Below are 17,923 nucleotides of genomic sequence, written 5' to 3' on the forward strand. Positions count from 1 at the left end.
CACACTGATAGTGATCAATAAATTAACTGCTTTTTAATATTTTTTATCATTTGAAGTGTAAAATCTTGTGCTATCTTCCTCATATGACATAACAACAAAGTCTTTCTCAGTTCTGAAGAACTAATAAAGAAGAGGGAAAACAGAGAGAGGCCTAAAGTCATTTTAAACATGAGTTGCTGCTGAAGTCATTTTTGTCTCCACACAAGTCAGCACAGACACTGTGTATGGCTCCATCCACTTATGACATCACTGTAGCTAGCCAGAAAGACAGGAGAGTCAGCAAGAGCCAAGATGACGTCATCCCATTCACTCAATGTCAATTACGTAATCATGGGGTCCGACGCCTGCAGGACAAACAGTGTGTGTGTGTGTGTGTTTGTGACTACATGAAGGGCAAGAACACATAATTGCAATGTCATGTGTGAGAAAAGATGTGATGCTGACGACATCATTAAGGGGAGGCGGCTTAGCATGAGCGTGGAAGCTGTGACACGTTGAGAGTGTTTGGGTTAAAGAAGAGGAGACAGAGCAGCGCGAACAGACCCGACTGGAGAAGTTATGCAACACCAATCTAACTCAACACACTCAAAGTGGTTTTTTTTTTCTTTTGTCTTTGTGTGTGTGTGTGTGCGTGTGTGTGTAAAGTGCATGGACTTTGCGTGTGTGGCTGTATGTCTTAAATGAGTTTTTTTTTGTTGCACTCTTACTTGAGGCAAACGAGTGCATTAAAAGCACACAACCACTCAAGCGTACTGCTGAGATCTACACACAAAAAATGCACGTATATGCATGCACACCCACCCCCCCAACCAATAAATAAAGCTTAGGACAGGACAGGATATCCTTCCACCCACGTTCCTGTGTTGCTTGGCAACCGGAGCAGCGTCACCGTGTGCATGCCTCCACTGCTGAAAACACACAAGCAAGCAGACAGAGATGTGCACGCACACCGAATGCAACTTCGTGGAGTCACTAAAAGCACCGAAATAAAAACCACCAGATAAGGAAGCCAAAGCTGGGCTGGCTGATACTCGCCACAGCTGCCTTCCAGTTTGTCAGACATGGATTTAAACCAAACATGACATCAGCCCCTGTAAACATAAAACACTTTTCCCCACCAATTTATAAGCTCTATTTTTACACTCAGTGACGTCCCTCTGTGCATGAGCGTTTCGCATGCACCACCGTGTGAGGTGAGGACGCAACCAGCAATAGCTCAGCGCGAGTAGGTAGAGGGAGGCTAATTAAGCAGAGGTGGCCAGCATTGTGGACAATGGCTCTGTTTCAAATCAACAGGGGGCCGATTGAAGACAATTATAACCTGGGGGATAGAGAGGAGCATTATTCTTCTAAGCTAGGCTATTTAAGCCAGCTGTGTTACCACTATAATTTTAAAATCTTGCTTTAAAACTCAGCAGTTGTTCTAACTCATGAAGCAATGAAATGACCGGCAAAGTCACCGACCACAAAACGTCACAAATTACAGACTCAGTCATTAACTAATAAATCCTATTTATAAAGCAAACTCAATGAGAATCAAATGACCTGCTGTCAGGGTTTAGATGGTCATAAGTCCCTCGCTGGGTTTTAAAAGACAATACAGTAAGTCAGCCGGGGAACGGTGACAAGGTCGCAGTTTGGTACCAGAGAACTGCTCATAAGCTACGGTTGCATGAAGTTTTTTATGTCGGAATAATTTGGAATTAACGTATTCTCCTACGAGTTTACATGAAAATAATAATTACGAATGGAGGTTTACATGAAACAGGTCCTCGCTTAATTCCTCTTTAGAGCGGTGGGCTGGGAAGGGCTCTGATTGGACAGAATATACCGGAAATAGACAAAGTTAGCTCCCTGCTTCTTGTCTTTTCAGTCGTAACTTGTAAAAACTACATAATAACCAGTTTTGTTGCTATTTTTCTTATACATTTTAAGGAGCAGCTCAACACGAGTATGTTACTACACTTTTTGCAGCAACTGAGAAGGAGAAGAAAGACAGACCACCGAACACGGGAGGCAAAACAATCATCATCGGGACAGGACAAGGTAACGAGCATGCTCAGAACGACCAGAATTAACTTCGAGTGGAATTAAAGGTTTACACGACAGAGGAATTAAATAGTTCGGAATTAAAATGCAAATAAACCAGCCAAATAAAGATTTGCATTAGGAATTAAGTTATTATATGGTCATTTTTCATCAGTTTAAAGCGGAATTAACTTTTATTTGGAATTAAACAGGAATTTAAACTTCCATGTAAACGTAGCAATTGTAGAGTTAAATGAAAGCCTTTTGTTGCTAGTGTAGCATTTAGGGCACATTCATGTCAGCCTTTTTTTATTCAATTCTTAGTCCACTTGCGAAGAAAGTTCGCTTCATTTGGGAAAATGTGAATGCACCAAACAAATTCTGATTTGGATCAAAGAAGCGGACTCGGCCTGCTTAAACCCATTTTGGGTTTAAGGGCTCAGGTTTACCTTCATGACAACTGTGGGGGGAGTGATTTTTTTTTTTTCTAACTCCCCTGTTTACAAGTAATTTCATCTCAAAATTCTACATAATTAGGGATGTGTCCTTTTGATTGACAGATACCTGACATCTCGCTGCAAGAAGAAAGAATGTAAAACAACCGCGGTTTAGCCCACTTACCTCCATTAGCTGGTCAGCTCCCATTAGCTCTGAGTTAGCATGGATAGCACTTAAATACAGGCAGGTCGGAGTTTGCTAAATGTCAATCATCTACCTCCCACACTCACCCCCCCCTTTCAGCTCTACCTCTTTGCCCATTTTTGTATTTTGCAGGAGAGATGCTGTCAAGGTAGGAACCACCCAATGAGCTTCAATTCAGCTCTTCAGAAACCTACGGGTGATGTCATGGAGGCTACCTCCATCTTTTATAAACAGTCTATGCTTTTGCCCTGTTCTGTACACAATTATGGGCATAAGCCTGTTGGAAATACTGTTTTATGGACTGGTCTGACACAGTTTGTTTGTTTACCATGAACTGGTACTAGGGCTGGGCGATATGACCTTTTAGTAATATCCCGATATTTTTATGGCAGGTCACGATATACGATATATATCTCGAGATTTACCTTAGCCTTGAATTAATGCTTTGGTGCATACAATCACATCAGTAAGATGATTTTGTGTCTCCATTAAAACATAATTGCTCATACAGCATTAAGATATGCTGATTTTAAACATTCATGCCAAAAGGATGAAATTGTAACGAAGCAAACTGATCAAAACCGCATTTATTGAACAGTTAAAGCAGTGGCAGAAACATATCATTTTAAAACAAAATAAAGTGACTTTGCATGATGTAATAAATGCAACGTATGAAAATAGGTGCTCTAGGGGGTGACTTTTCAAATGATGAACTATTATAAGGCTTTGCTTTATGGATACGTTTTTGAGTTGTCGTGTATTTTTTTTAATCGCAGAGTTTAGCGTTGAAATCAGTCTTATAATACAGGCAGAATGTCCTCGTATCGTCTCCAATAAACGGCTTCACCCAGTTTTTAATTCAGGATTTGATTCCCAGTGCTTTCTGTACTTTCTAGAGACATGACAAGCTAGATAAATATGCTTGTGTCACACACACAGTGGATGAGGTGAGTAAGTGACAGAGTTTGTGAATGTAATCAAATAGAATTAATTATTTTTGTGTGACGTGAAAAACTTTGCAATTTACGTCCCACTCTGTAATCCAGAGCGGGATCAGTGGCGGATTTGGCTGTTCATTGTGACTGTAGGTGGAGTCGTGCAGGTGTCCTCTCTGCTCCTCTGACTGACTGCCGCTGCAGCCGGAGCGACTGAGTGCTTTAGGACGGGGAGAGACTCTCGTTCTGACAATAACTTTACAATATGCGCTTTAAAGTCAGTCGCCAAAACACCAGAAAAGTCTCCAATAACTCCTGTAAAAGTTGCTAGTTTTGTCGCTTGTCGCTTTTCACAAGAAGTCGCCAGATTTAGCGAGAAAGTGGCTCCACGCTGCCTCTCATGACGTAGCACGTAGCTCACGTTATGTACGTAACTAGGTGCGCTTGCTTTAACTCTCCGTACAAAGCGGTTAAGAGTCGAAGAGGAGTGAGAAAACCCCGCCCACAGCTAAAAACAACTGCGTGACAACAGAATACTCGAATATGACGAATATAGGCATTTTCTTTATTCGCACAGGGGACTAGCAACAATATATCGAGTATAGTCGATATATCGCCCAGCCCTATCTGGTACAACACTGTATACAGATTTCTTTCCAGTATCACAACACAATCCACCATATATCTGACACTTTAAAAACAGAGCAACTTTGTATTTTTTTCCCTTGCAAAAGGACACAAATACCAAGTTGTCCTGGGGATTGTGCAAGACTGGTGCTAGAGCCAATTCTAAGTTGGTTCTGGCTAAGAACTCATATGTTATTATCCTCAGCAAGGGAGCCACCACAGACACATGTCACCACATCACTTTAAACATCTCTCCCAACAAGTTTGACCTTCCCTCCAGTGGAGTCTGAATTTCTAGGTGCCACAGTGCAGGGAGACAGTGTGTCGTACAGAAATAACAACAAATGACAGTTTTTTATTTATTTTCAAGAAAAATAAATGTCTTAATATCACCAGACCATGGTAGTTGTAAAACAAAGTGTTTGTGAATGTTCTCTGTAAAGCTACCTGATGTTTCCAAAGATGTCTAATAGAAAATGATAAACTGTGACACAACGGTCAGTTTTACATGCTGTTTCTAGCTGGATTAATAAATCCCAAAAAACCACCAATTGACATTATTACACATAGCTGTAAAGACTATTTAAAGTTTGTGAATGCAACATTGGTAGGCAATCATTAACCCAACTGATGATATGAAACATCAAGCTACAGGAAAATGAAAACCACATTGCATTTTTCCATGATGGAACCAGACCTTTGACAATCAAAACAGATAGAAGTGGTTCTAAGTTAGGCTCTGGCTATTTATGAGAACAGAATCCAGTTTGGGAGAGAAAGTTTCTATGATGGCTGAAGACAGGACTAAGCTGCAATTTTCTGAGACAGGGACAACAACACGAGGCATGTTCAGTGGAACGGACTAATGGTTGGTTTCCAAAGAGTTTCATTTACATAATTATTTTTTATTTTATCCAATGGGAATTAAACAGCAATTGGACAATGTCCTAAATGGACTTGTTCTTATGTCTGCTCTACACTAAATACACATATGAATCGAGCCTTCTGTTTATCTTCTACGTCCTTTAAGTGCATAATTTGGTCTGTTTTAGGAGAGCTTGTAGATGCGTACCCAGATATAGCAAACAGAGTGATACTATTAGAAACATTGGGGGCAGTGTTGAGCAATATAACTCAAGTTTGACTAGTAAAAGAAAAAACACTGCAAAAACTGAAATCTAAATAAGATTAAAAATCTTAAATTGAGTACATATATCTTACCTTTAAAAAAAAATAAGCATAATTCTTAGTTTTTATGCCAAAGAATTCCTCTTGTTTTAAGAGTATTTTTACTTGTTTTGGAAAAGTCTTTACAAGCACAATTTTCTTGTTCTGTTAATAATTTAACTTAATTTAATAAGATAATTTATCTTATTTTAAGCAACATTTACCTAATTTTTGTATTTTTTTTTTCTCGTTTTTTTAAGGTTGAGTTTTTCCAGTGAAGGAAGCCATGATGTATTCAGTGGCCACTCAGACGACCACCATCTACTGTGCTTTTTATGTCGCATCCTCAGAATGAGCACTGCCATGATCTCGTCCATGGTTGCCATGTTTCTTACGGCCTCTAACCGACGTCAACACTATGCACTGCCTTCTAGAAGATATATTGCCCAACAACCATGTCTACATTATGATGGCTGAAAATATGTGGGCAGTGACGACATCTGTAACAGACATACCTATATATGTACATAAAGGGACCATAAATAGGCCTTTACTTGGATGGTTTCACTTCATTGCAACTTCAAAAAGTCACTGAAGCTGATTTTAGTATCATGTGGTGCAACACTTTCTAAGATGACATTCCCCCTCCCCCACACCTTTTGATCCAGTTTTCATGTAAAACACAAAAATGAACTTTCCGGCGTTTTGGAAGCAACAACGTCATGCTGATGACGTAACCATGGGAGCACAACTTTAACTGTTCAAGACCAAATTCCATCTTTTATGTTAAATAAAGAATTATAATTTCATTGACCAAAAAAAAAAAAAAACCAAAAAGTCTAACATATTCTTGAAGGTCAGTGGGTGTATTTCTATTTGTGCAAGCAAGCAGCAGGTTTCACAGAACTACAACCGCCTGCCATTCCTCCACCCAAGCCTCCAGCCGAACAGTCCCAGCCCACCTGCTTCTCACCAAAATTGAACTGAATATGAGGAAATGCCACTTCCCAGGTGAAAAGCCCATCACAAGGCGTCCTCTTTTCACTGGGTAAATATACTCCATCATAAGGAGAAAACTTAAGAGGTCAGGATATTTTTATTGCCTTTGCTGACGAGGTGATGTTTACTGAAATGTTTACCCTTTTAGGACTAAATGTACCGCCGCCTCCGCCATATACTTTCACCTGACATTGCATTTTAGACACATGCCGCCATATGGCTCGCAGCCACAGCTGACCAGAAGCGCAGCAGTGAGCTGCTTGCGTAGCTCCAGGCACCACTAATACAATCAGAAATATTAAAACAGCCATTTTTGAGCATTTATGCTGAATAAACCATGAGCTGGCATCAGGGAAAACTGTCTGATGCTCACATTCAAAAACACAGACTATTCTATTCATTCACACATGAATTATGGATCCATTATGGACTGGTTTTAGCTGTGTTCAGGGAATCAGTCCAACAGTTGTACTCCCAGCACCAACCCACTGATCCATCCATACCAATTATCTGGGTCTGGGGTGGAGTCTAAATTCAATATTCAATTTACACAATTCAATCTGGTATCAGAGCCTCGAGTTGATGAAAGTAGTGGTGCGCCTTAACGGACAAAAACAGCAAAGCCGCCACCCCCCTCCCCTTTTCTTTCTTTTTTTTTTTTCTTTGAGATAGAGAGTCAACTGTCTCCTAAGTGAAAGAAGAAGAAGAGGGCTAACTGGACATCGCACCACAGGGGTGTCAACTGAGAGACAGGCAGAGGTGGAGGGGCGAGAACTCCATTGAGCGCAGCCATGGGGGGTCAATATGTGAATGAGCGTTTGCCATAGAGGTGAATTATGAATGAGCAGCACTCCGAGCACTCCTGGAGAGAGCCCGTCTCCTTCTCTCCATCTTTCCTCCTCCTCTTCCTCCTAATGTCCTAAAATCACCATCATCCTTCCTTCCACTCCGTCTCTGTTTATTCTCTCACTACTGGATTTATTCCGCCTATTTATCCCCCCTATTTTTATTTTATCTTCTCCTGGTCATCTGATCACCTCGCTGCCAAACCTCCTCCACCTTCCTGCATCTCCAGAGCAGGGGAAGGACGGAGGTAGACACGCGCCGTCTGTCTGAGGAGACGCTTGTTCCCTGCACATACATATTTACACAGCCTCAGAAGGATGTGCACACGCACGCACATGGCAGCCAAAGATAATATGAAAGCAAACAGTTCTACACGTGCAAAGGCAGACGCGTGCATTAAGTGAAAAGGCTCCCAAGCACACACACACACACACACACACACACACACACACACACACACATTTCTCCCAGCTGTTCTTCTGGCCACAAAGTCTGTGTGTACGTATGCGTGTGTTTGTGTGTCTGCATGAGTGTGTATTCGTCTGCGTGTAATCCAATGTGCTGCTGCTCAGCCTTTGCCACGCTCTCTCCTCTGTTGCTGTGCGTCTGATCAGATCTGCCTCCCCTCAACCTGTTTGCCGTATATGGCACACACACACACACACACACTTGCATAGTATCACACACACTGAAGCTGCTACTACTTATCAAGCTTACCTCAACTGCTAAGACTACGTGTGTGTGTGTGTGTGTGTGTGTGTGTATGAGTGTGTGTGTGTTTTCCAGGTGCATGAAAAAACTCCTGAATGCACATTCATATGCAAACACACATGCATGGTGAAAGAAAGGTGGTGGGGGTTAACATGGACTCTGGTCCCCTCCCCTTCTGTTTTTCTGTCTCACTTAACTAAAAGTAGCATACCGGAGAAGTGTGTATGTGTGTGTGTGTGTGTGTGTGTGTGTGTGTGTGTGTGTGTCGGAATGGGATCAGGCTGTTCCCTAAAAAGTAGCCACTCCTTTTGATCCCTTCACTCCAGTTAACAGTGGTCACTTCAGCTCACTTCCATACTTTGGTCCCTTTTTTTTTCTAGTTTATTGGTGAAAAAAACAACCTTCATAACTCACACACATACACAAAACTGTATATATAGGCTACACACACACACACACACACACACACACACACACACTTCCCTTTAAGTGCAGAGCCATGCAGCACATGTCAACGCCACACACACACACACACACACACACACACACACACACACACACACCTCTGCTAGATCTACATACATACATACATACAAAACACCAATGAAGTCACCTTAAGATCCTTCTGTGTTCCAGATGAAGCCCTTCTTCACACTCTTCCTCTCCTCTCTCAGACTTCTCTCTCTCCTCCTCTCCTTTCTTTCCGTCTTCTCTATCAGTCCTTCTTGTCTCTTCCTCTCTCTCTCTCTCTGCTTCCCTCTCTTCGTCACGGTCCTCGGTCACTTCCGAGCGTTTTTCCCGAGCCCCTCCATGTCCGCCCCGCCAGTCGTCTCCAGCACCGAGCGAGCCTACCTACACACACGCGCGCGCACACACACACACACACACACGCACACACAAGCCGCTTGCTGCTGCGTTCCTATGGTCTCCCTCTCTCCCTCTGTTTATCCCCCTCGCTGTCGGAGAGGAGCTCAGTGAGAGTGCGTATGTACGTGTGTGTGTATATGCGTGGATGTGTCTCTGTGCTCCGACTGCCTGCGTTGCCCCGCCAGCGGCAGAGGACTTCCCCCGGAGGCCGCCCTGGGTCCTAAAACCTGCCACATTCACTGAAAGAATGCTATTGTGTACGGAAGGTGCCTCCGAAGATCGTCTATTGTTTCGACAAGACGACCCACTCACTGTCTGTGCGCTAAATTTGACCGGAATTAAAAAGGACATTTAAGCTTTTTTTTTTTTTTTTTTTTTTTTTTTTTTTTTTTACAATTGACGGTGTTAATTCCAAACAAAACTCACAAGTACGCTCAAATATGACAAATTTATGATGTTTCATAAAGCGAAAAGTAAATGCACTAGCAAAACAAACAAGCAAAAAAAGGAAATATTTTCAAATGTAATGATAATGTTGGCTGCAAGATCTGTAATCAAAGAGTAAAAAAATGCAATGAGATCAATTTTAACACTGCTGAACAAACTTGACAGGCTAATTTACCACAGTTGTCATGTAAAGGTAAAACCAAGGCATTTATTTCAGCCACTAAGTTGTTTGGTGTCTGTATTCCAGCTGTCGCTATGGCAACAGAAGAGCAGATGCTGGGAGACATGCAGAGGTGTGGATGCCAACGTACTATAGATAAAGAATTAAGATGACTATACTCTCAGTGTGTTAGAAAGCTATTTATCCTGATCATATTTTTATTCGTGCCAAAAAAAAACAAAAAAACAAAAACTGCACATAACAGTTTTCTGAATATTGTGTGTGAATCTTCACCCCTCCAGATCATCGTCTTAAACACACAAAATAACACCTACAGGATTTCTCCTGCTCCACTTCTTCATTCAAAACAGTTTGCACTGCAGTGTGAAGCAAAGACATCACATGTGCTAAAAAGAAATGTGGCACACGTCTCTTTTTTTTCTGTCGTGTGAGTCATCAGCTCAAACCCACTCGATCTTTGGTGCAGCTACCTTCTTCCTCATCTCCCCACAACTCCCTCCCTCTCCTCCCCATCCTGCCTCAGAGCGTCATCAGGTTACCATAGCAACGGCCCGCCTATGGGAGACAGAGATCAGATCATTATGGACCATGGGATCCAGAAACTGAAGGGCATGATTCCCCCCCTTCTTTTCTTTCTGCGAACACAGGAAGTGGAAACCCTTAACAGGAAAGCTTGAACTCATAAGGGACACAGCCAGTGTTGCAGAGTGGTTTTAAAGAGAGAAGTGTTGTGGGGTGCAAAAAAAAAAGGAGTTTTGATAATCCATTGAAGCCTTTCAAAATCATAAGTAATGCATTCCCCATCCCCGCGTGTTGCTAAAAATAAACCGAATCTGATTAGATATGCAAAATGGACTTCTTTGAGATGTAAACACGTAGCCTCCAGAAATGGTTTAGCAGAACTTGCTTGCACACTGCTGAATTAATGGATCTGACAGACGTGGCAGTGAATGGTCTTCTGAAAGCCCACAGTCAGGAAATCCAAGTGTGCTTTATTTATGGGTGGTGAAATCGAAGTGGGAAAAGTGCATTGCGGTGAGTTCAAGTTTAGTAAAGGAAGCAAAAAAAAAAAAAAAAAAACATCAAGGAAACAATTTTGTTTGATAAAGATCAAAGAGAATTGTTGGGAGAATGAAGTGCGTTTACAAGTCCCTGAATCCAGGCTACTTCTCTCTGCTCCTATTATTAGTGGGAGGTCGTGTGTGTACTTGAGCATATGTGTGTTTGTAGTGCAAGCCCAGAGGGCTGCAATAAGCTGAAGTGACAGTGGGGATCTTTAAGATGTGCTCCAGAGTTTGCTATTGAGGGTAGATTTTATCAGTAAATCTCCAAAAACAGCCAGGAAGAGAAGAGAAGAGAAGAGAAGAGAAGAGAAGAGAAGAGAAGAGAAGAGAAGAGAAGAGAAGAGAAGAGAAGAGAAGAGAAGAGAAGAGAAGAGAAGAGAATCAAGGATATCTCATAATGAAGTGGCATACATAAGAGATTAGAAGTGATAAGAAGTGATATTTCTTTTTGGATGTCACCCAGTGGCTTATGAAACAGGGTTGAAGACCTGGTTTTTGTATTTAGTGTGTCCCATTTTGGTCTTTTTGCAGAGGAAAGACATGATCAGAATGTTTGGTAAAGTTAGGAACCTGAAACCTGATTGGATAAAAACACTTTTTTTTTTTTTTTTTAAAGAAGTCAAAGCTTAACATGGCTTCATCATATAGCTGAACACCAGAGCACTGATCAGTTAGACTGAACCTAGATAATAACAACACAGCAACAACTGCAGATGCTTTGGATCCTGTCCTAGCAGCCATCAGTGGCTGGATTTCATATGATGTTGCATGTGTCTAATAAGTTATGTGTAACATTAAAGGTGCAGTTTGAAACAAAATCAAAATTCAATGACAGAAAAAAATATATTTAGAAACTGTTTCGATTTGTATCTAATCACTTTACTAAAGTGAGCCATTTACATCTACTTACTGGGAGAGCACACACATGGCAGCTGTCATCTGTGCCACCTTTTTTTGTACGGTGTGTCTAAAAGGACAAACAACTCAGTGTGTGAGGAAAGAACTGTCTGAGCTTCAAAATGGCTATAATAGCTTTGTTTGATAAATCCTAGAGTGGTGTTTAGGAAAGTAGGGCCTTCAAAGGTACATACTACAGAAGAAGAAGTGAGTACATATGTAGTAGTTACCCACATCGGAGCCATTGCTGCACCTGGGACCACTGGATCCACTCACCGAATAAAACATGTTTGTGTCAGGAAGGTTTTTGGCCACTGATGGCCACCATCCATTCCCAAATGCAAACACATTTGTTTTTCAAAAAATTTCTATGCTCATCTATACCCTCTAAATGTAATTTATTCTTAATTGCTTTTACATAAAGTATTAACAAAGGCATTATGCAGTGTTTCAAGTCTGCAGCAGCTGTTGACGTCATTTTTACGGTTGTAATAAAAATGTTAGCGCTAAAAAGTATCACTAATTGACACTAGGTCGGTGACTCCAAAACTAAATTTTGGAAATTTCCTTGAAGTCATTATTATTTCTTTAATCAGAAACCTCCATTGACAATCAAGTTTTGCATTAAATATTAAGGAAAAAGAGGTTTGCTTAGTAAAAATACACAATTGTTCATTGATTGCTTTAAAATATGTGTTAAAGTCCAAAAAGCAAAGGAAAATGGCAGGTTCACTTTCTGCCTTTGGTCTTTGTATTTTGCATCAGCTTCTTCTTGTGTCTTGTTTTGGCTTCTGTAGACTCTGAAACCATGGAAACGACGTCACAGGCCAGAAGTTCACTGCTTAACTGGGTCAAAGGCTCAGTGTTTTGATTCAGGACTCTTCTTTTCCTCATATTTTGAACATTATTAGATTCTTTCTATGGATCTTTAAGCATTTTGGTTGGAAAACTTTGCTTAGTCGAAAAGACTAAGAAACGTATTATCCTTAAAGCCTCATGACTGAACTTTGGCATATTTTCTCACTGAGTTACTGCATGAAAATAGTTAATTTGCCATCCATCTTGCATTCTGTTTCCTTGACTCTTGTCTTTTCTCTTGCTGTGTCCCAATTTCTGGCCTCTAATAATGTCCTCTTGTGTTTCTCTTGGAATCATAAGTGGAGTGTGCTCTAAACTGAAAGTGTCTTGATATGAGTGTGATACAGTGCTCTGAAGCGAAATGCTATTGTAAAGTGGCAAAGCATCCCAAAAAACAAGTTGTGTTTTTTTATCTAGATACACTTCAGTGCAACAATGGCTCCAGAAATGTGCACAATGAATGCCAGTGTGCCATGAAAATGAAACGTAGTGTTTCATTATTTATATTTCTATGGTTAGAAAACTCATGTAGTGCTACTTTGCAGTTATCAATTCCCTAAAAACTCAATGATCCATTTTTAAGTTTTTGCTTTGAAAATAGAAAACAAAACAAAAAGTATAAACCTTGTGCTGAATCATATCTGTTAGCAGTGAACTGACGTTACAGCTTGCTCACTAAGCCGGGTCTGATTCAAGCGATTAGTGACTAAAGTTTGCTTGCTTGGCCTGGGAAATGCGAGCTGGCTTCAAGCTAACTACGCCCCTAGCTGTGCTAGTTTTTAATTTGATCACTTAAATGTAGATGCAACAGCTCCACCCCACAATAAAGACAAGATTGTTTCCTGAAATCTTCCAAATAAAAATTAGTCTCACTGGCTTTTCTGTAGTTGATGCTTCAGATGCAAAGCAAAAATCTTCTGCACATGAAATGTCTTGTAACACCAAAACCATCATATGGATAAGTGAATCCATTTAAATACTTGTTTTTTTGTTTTTTGTTTTTTTTTTTTGGTGGAATGAACTTTAATTTATCAGTATATGTATAATGGAAAAAAACAATTATCTGCTATAAACTGGAAAATATAATCATAAAGTCATTTTGTAGTCATTATGTATGCTCTTTGCTGTGGGTTGGAATGACCTCCTTATCACCACAGTGTCTTATCAATCATTTGGCATAGCAATAAGTCCTATTTCTGTTGTCTAAATACTCCTTCAGTGAGGTTTTATCTGCTATGTCTTGTTCCAGCTGTGGGGGACTACTCTTTAGTCATCATAGCAACCCCTCTTCACACACACCTCAGTCTTCTAGTATGCATTACAGCTGTTTCATGGGGATGGGGATGCCTCTTTCCTATTTTTTGTCACATTTTTCACACCCTCACTGTGTGGACAAAGCCTAAATAGAAATCTCCCCACCCTGTAATTAGATTAACTCTATTACTAGATTATAAATATAATTTATATTATAAAATAGATTATATGATGCTATTACCTGTAAATATTCATATTTTACTTTAAGTCGTTTTTCAAAATGGCTGAAATAAGTGACACAAATAATATGAACTAGGAGACATATTATGATGGAAATAATCTCTTCATGTAAGCCATGCTTTGGCAGACAGACATTATTTTGGGGTTGTAATGTTGTCTGATAATTAATCAAAATGACGGTTTTGCCAATCCACTCGCTACACTTAAACTAGACTGATGTTTTCTCTGGAAATCAGACTTCTTTTGGAAATAAATCAGAAAAATGAAGACATGAGGAATTTATATTTGTACTCTAAAACATTGCAAAACATTGCAATGCCTTTTAAGGCTTTTGATAAACCTGTATATTTGGAATATACATCAAATGTTTTTGAGAAAGCAGCAGCACTTGCTCTGAATTGTGAAAACCTGAGTATGACATAGTGCTCATAGCTCTGTATTCTGCACGATTAAATTTTGTGTTCCATCTACGTCAGCAGGATCTAGCTGGACTTTCCAAACTACAACAAATAGATTAGAGTGGTCATTCTGTGAGGATTGAGATTTGGAGATTAAGGTTAATGATAATGATAGTGAAATAGAGCAGAATGCAAGTGCATTCAAACTGTAAAAGACTTAATGCTAATGCAAAGTTCAGTTAATTTCCATCTGTCTGGAAGACTTGTTCATTTAACCAATAGCTGAGTTAACTCACTGCACTAATATAAATATAGAGATATTGAATCTTATATTTCAGGAGCGACCTTGGGGGCTTCCATCTATTCATGATGCTTCTATCTTTAAAGTGGGCTGCCATCTCTGCTTGTCTTCCCAGAGGCCTCAAACGGGTAGCCAGTAGGTCAGCAATCATGTGCGTGACAGGAAACAGGCAGGCGTATTGGCTGTCAATCACAAAGCCTCTTTATTTCCCCTCTCCCTGCTGTCTCTCCAAGTGTGTCTATCTGCTTTTCATTGTCTCTTTTTTTCTCACTATGTTTCTCCCTCAAGCCTCAAGGATTTTCACTTCCTCTCGAGAGGAAAATAATTGAGTCTCTTTTTAACATTCCCCCTTTTTAAAGAGACCTGATGGAAAATTTTCAGATCCTTTTAAAGTTTTGCCAATTTTGTGTTTAAAATTCACTTTAATATGGATTTTATTCGTCAATGCTATTCATTAACATAATTTAGGACATAGTGCATGGCTTCAGGTGCATCCTACTGTAAGTGTAGTCCTCAAAATGCTGATATAACTTGACTGGAAACCACTTGTGACCAAATTAATCTATTAGACATAATTGAATAAGCTCAAATCTATTTGTGTAAGTTCCCATGGTTGATGCTCTATGTTAAAATGAAATTGAGCCAGGTTGGGTTACGGAATTGCATGCTAAGAGGTCTATAGAGCTATGAAAATAGATAAAGACTCAGATTGAGGGAAGGATACAAAAAATATCATCATTATGAAATAGATGAAGCAACAGACTTGGAACCGCCAAGCCAAACAGATTTATCAAGGAAACCAGAAAGCCATTTGGTAATTTAAATGAGATTCACAGTTCCTTTGTAGAGATCTCAAGAAAGACAGCCATTGGTGCAGAACTCTACCAATCAGACCTTCATGAAAGTGGCCGATGAGAAGCCGTTCATCAGTAAAAAAAGGAATGACAATTAAGTGGGAAACGGCTAAAATATATAAATAAGTCTTGGACCATGAAAAGCAAAATCAGTTGTTTTAAAGAAGCAAAGAAATAATTTATTTCCATTTCCCAACGATATATCCGTAGAAAACTATACACTGAGTGTATCTTAGAAGTAAGAATGACTGTTCAGTCAGTTCCAAAGGTGATCCTATAGTCATTTAAGATTACAGTACGAAGTTTTAATCCAATAGTTTGTAAACTTAACGATATAGGTACCACTCTGACTGTTACTATGAGGCAGGGAGCAAGACAGGAAAGGTCCAGGTTGAGCAGGTCACATTGAATGGACATATTTCATGAGTGGTATGCAGAGTGTGAGGAGGATCACATAGGAAATGGCAGAGAAGCTTGAGTTGCCTTCCTGAACCAGATTGCAGGCTTTACTTTCTCTGAGATGCAACATTAAAAAAGTATAAAAATGGAAATCAAGGATAAACAAATCTCATTAACCAAAATCTCATTCCCACCATCAATGCATCATCAATGATAAGAGGTAGACGCAGGTTTTAGAGTGACACACACTTCAGTACGGCATAGTGATGAGCACTGTGGCCTCACAACAAGAGGGTTGTTGGTTTGAGCCTCAGCTGAGGGAGGTTTGAACAGTGGCTTCTCCCGGTTCTCCATCTTCCTCCCCCTCTCCAAAGAAATGCATGTTAGGTTAATTGGTTACTCTAAATTGTCCATAGGAGTGTGTGTACCCTGTATCTCACCCACTGATTTCTGGGAAAGGCTCCAGCTTCCTGTGACCTGAATTGGATGAAGCAGTGGATGGATATACTTCAGTTCTATGACAACTTGTCAGGGAAAGCTTTGCATATTCCAGCAAGACAATACTACACGGCATGTCACATCTATTACAACAGCTTGGCTTGGTACCAGAAGAGTCTTCCCTGCTGGACTGGATAGCCTTTACTAATAGCCGGTTTCATTTCTCACATGTTTCTTGAGTCTTTAGTGAAGAAATGCAGCACACTAATGAAAACTTTTTGAGGATCTGTTTCTACCATTACATTAAGAGATATATCATTTTCATGACAAAATAAAATGTCCTACTTTCAGTATTCAGTATGTTTTAAATGTACTATTGGGATTAAAGTCTTGGTTTAGGAGATTCACGATTCATTATATTGTGTTTTATTTAAACTTCACACAAATGTAACTTTTTACAGTGGAGTTTGTAAATGAAACAATTCAAATAATTGCAATGTAAGTGCTTGACTCATCAGTAGCTTTGCAGTGCAGGAAAGAAACCAGCATAGTAAAAAATAATCTCATATAATTATTTTTCTTTTGTAAGAAGTGGGACAGGAAGGTGTGCTCCATCTACAGGGGATCACACTTCTAAGCCTCTCTGGTAAGGTCTATTGGGGTGTCTTGGATAAGAGTCCATCGTAAACACTGGATTGACGAGGAACAGTGTGGAAGAGCAGACTAGGTATACACCCTCTGCAGAGTCATGGAGTGGGATCTCCATGGGAGTTCCTCCAAGCTGTCCACATGTGTTTTGTGGATTTGAAGAAGGTGCTGGAAGCAAGTTGAATGGATTAGTTTTTTGTGAGGGCTAGATTGCCCAAGACCACCTTTCACAACCAATTTTGTTCATAAAGGATTTAGACAGAAGTTCTATGAACAGCCAAGGTGTTGGGGAGGATCGGTTGGTGTGGGTCTCTAGTTTTTGCCTATGATGTAGTTCTGCTTGCTTCATCAGGCTGTTATCTCCAGTGGTTGGGATGGGAATCAGGACCTTATAATCTGCATTAGTCTATCATATTGTAGAAGGAGCTGCGTTAAAAGACAAACTCTGACACACTGGTTGATCTTCCTACGCTCTCCTATAGTCACAAGCTGTGTGTGGTGACGGAAAGAACAAGACCAAGAACACAAGCAGACAAGATGAGTTTCTTCTCCAGGGTGGTGACTGGACTTTCCCTTAGAGGCAGAGGTGGAAGCTCGGTCATCTGGGAGGAGCTCAGAGTCGCTGCTCCTATGCACTGCGAAGAGCCAGATGAAGTGGTGTTGGTATCTACATACCTCCATAGGTTGGTGTTCCATGCTTATCCTAGCCTGTAGAAAACCCAGGACACACTAGTGCAGGGGTGGGCAACTTCGGTCCTCAAGAGCCACAGTTCTGCAAGTGTTTGAAGTTCTCTACTGCAACACACCTGATACACATCAGATTTAATTAGCAGACCGGTGCAGAGCTTGACATCAAACTGCTAATTATTTGATGACTTAAGTCAGGTGTGCTGCAGCAGGAAAACTGCAAACTCTTGCCGGTTTGCGGCCCTTGCAGAGCGGAGTTGCCCACCTTGCATTAGGGGGATTGTGTCTTTCGACTGGTCTGGGAACACCTCAGGATCCCCCAGATGAGGTTAAAGAAGTTGCTGGGGAGAGGAAAGTGTGGGCTTTCCTGCTTGAAGGAAGGGTAGGAGATGTTTTCCAGCAACAATTTTTACGATATTATTTAGAATTCCTTTC

General features: G+C 40.5%; 1 protein-coding gene across 1 annotated transcript in view; it reads right to left on the reverse strand.

Moving 5' to 3' along the window:
* ches1 (checkpoint suppressor 1) overlaps positions 1-8,948 on the reverse strand; it is an 83,504-nt gene extending 74,556 nt beyond the window's left edge. The window contains exon 1 of the mRNA XM_079255674.1: positions 8,569-8,948. The gene's annotated coding sequence lies outside the window, so the exon portion shown is untranslated. The remainder of the gene's footprint in view (positions 1-8,568) is intronic.
* Positions 8,949-17,923: the final 8,975 nt, after the last annotated feature.

The sequence above is a fragment of the Telmatherina bonti genome (genome assembly GCF_933228915.1).
Source record: "Telmatherina bonti genome assembly, chromosome: 16".
Classification (NCBI taxonomy): Eukaryota; Metazoa; Chordata; class Actinopteri; order Atheriniformes; family Telmatherinidae; genus Telmatherina; species Telmatherina bonti.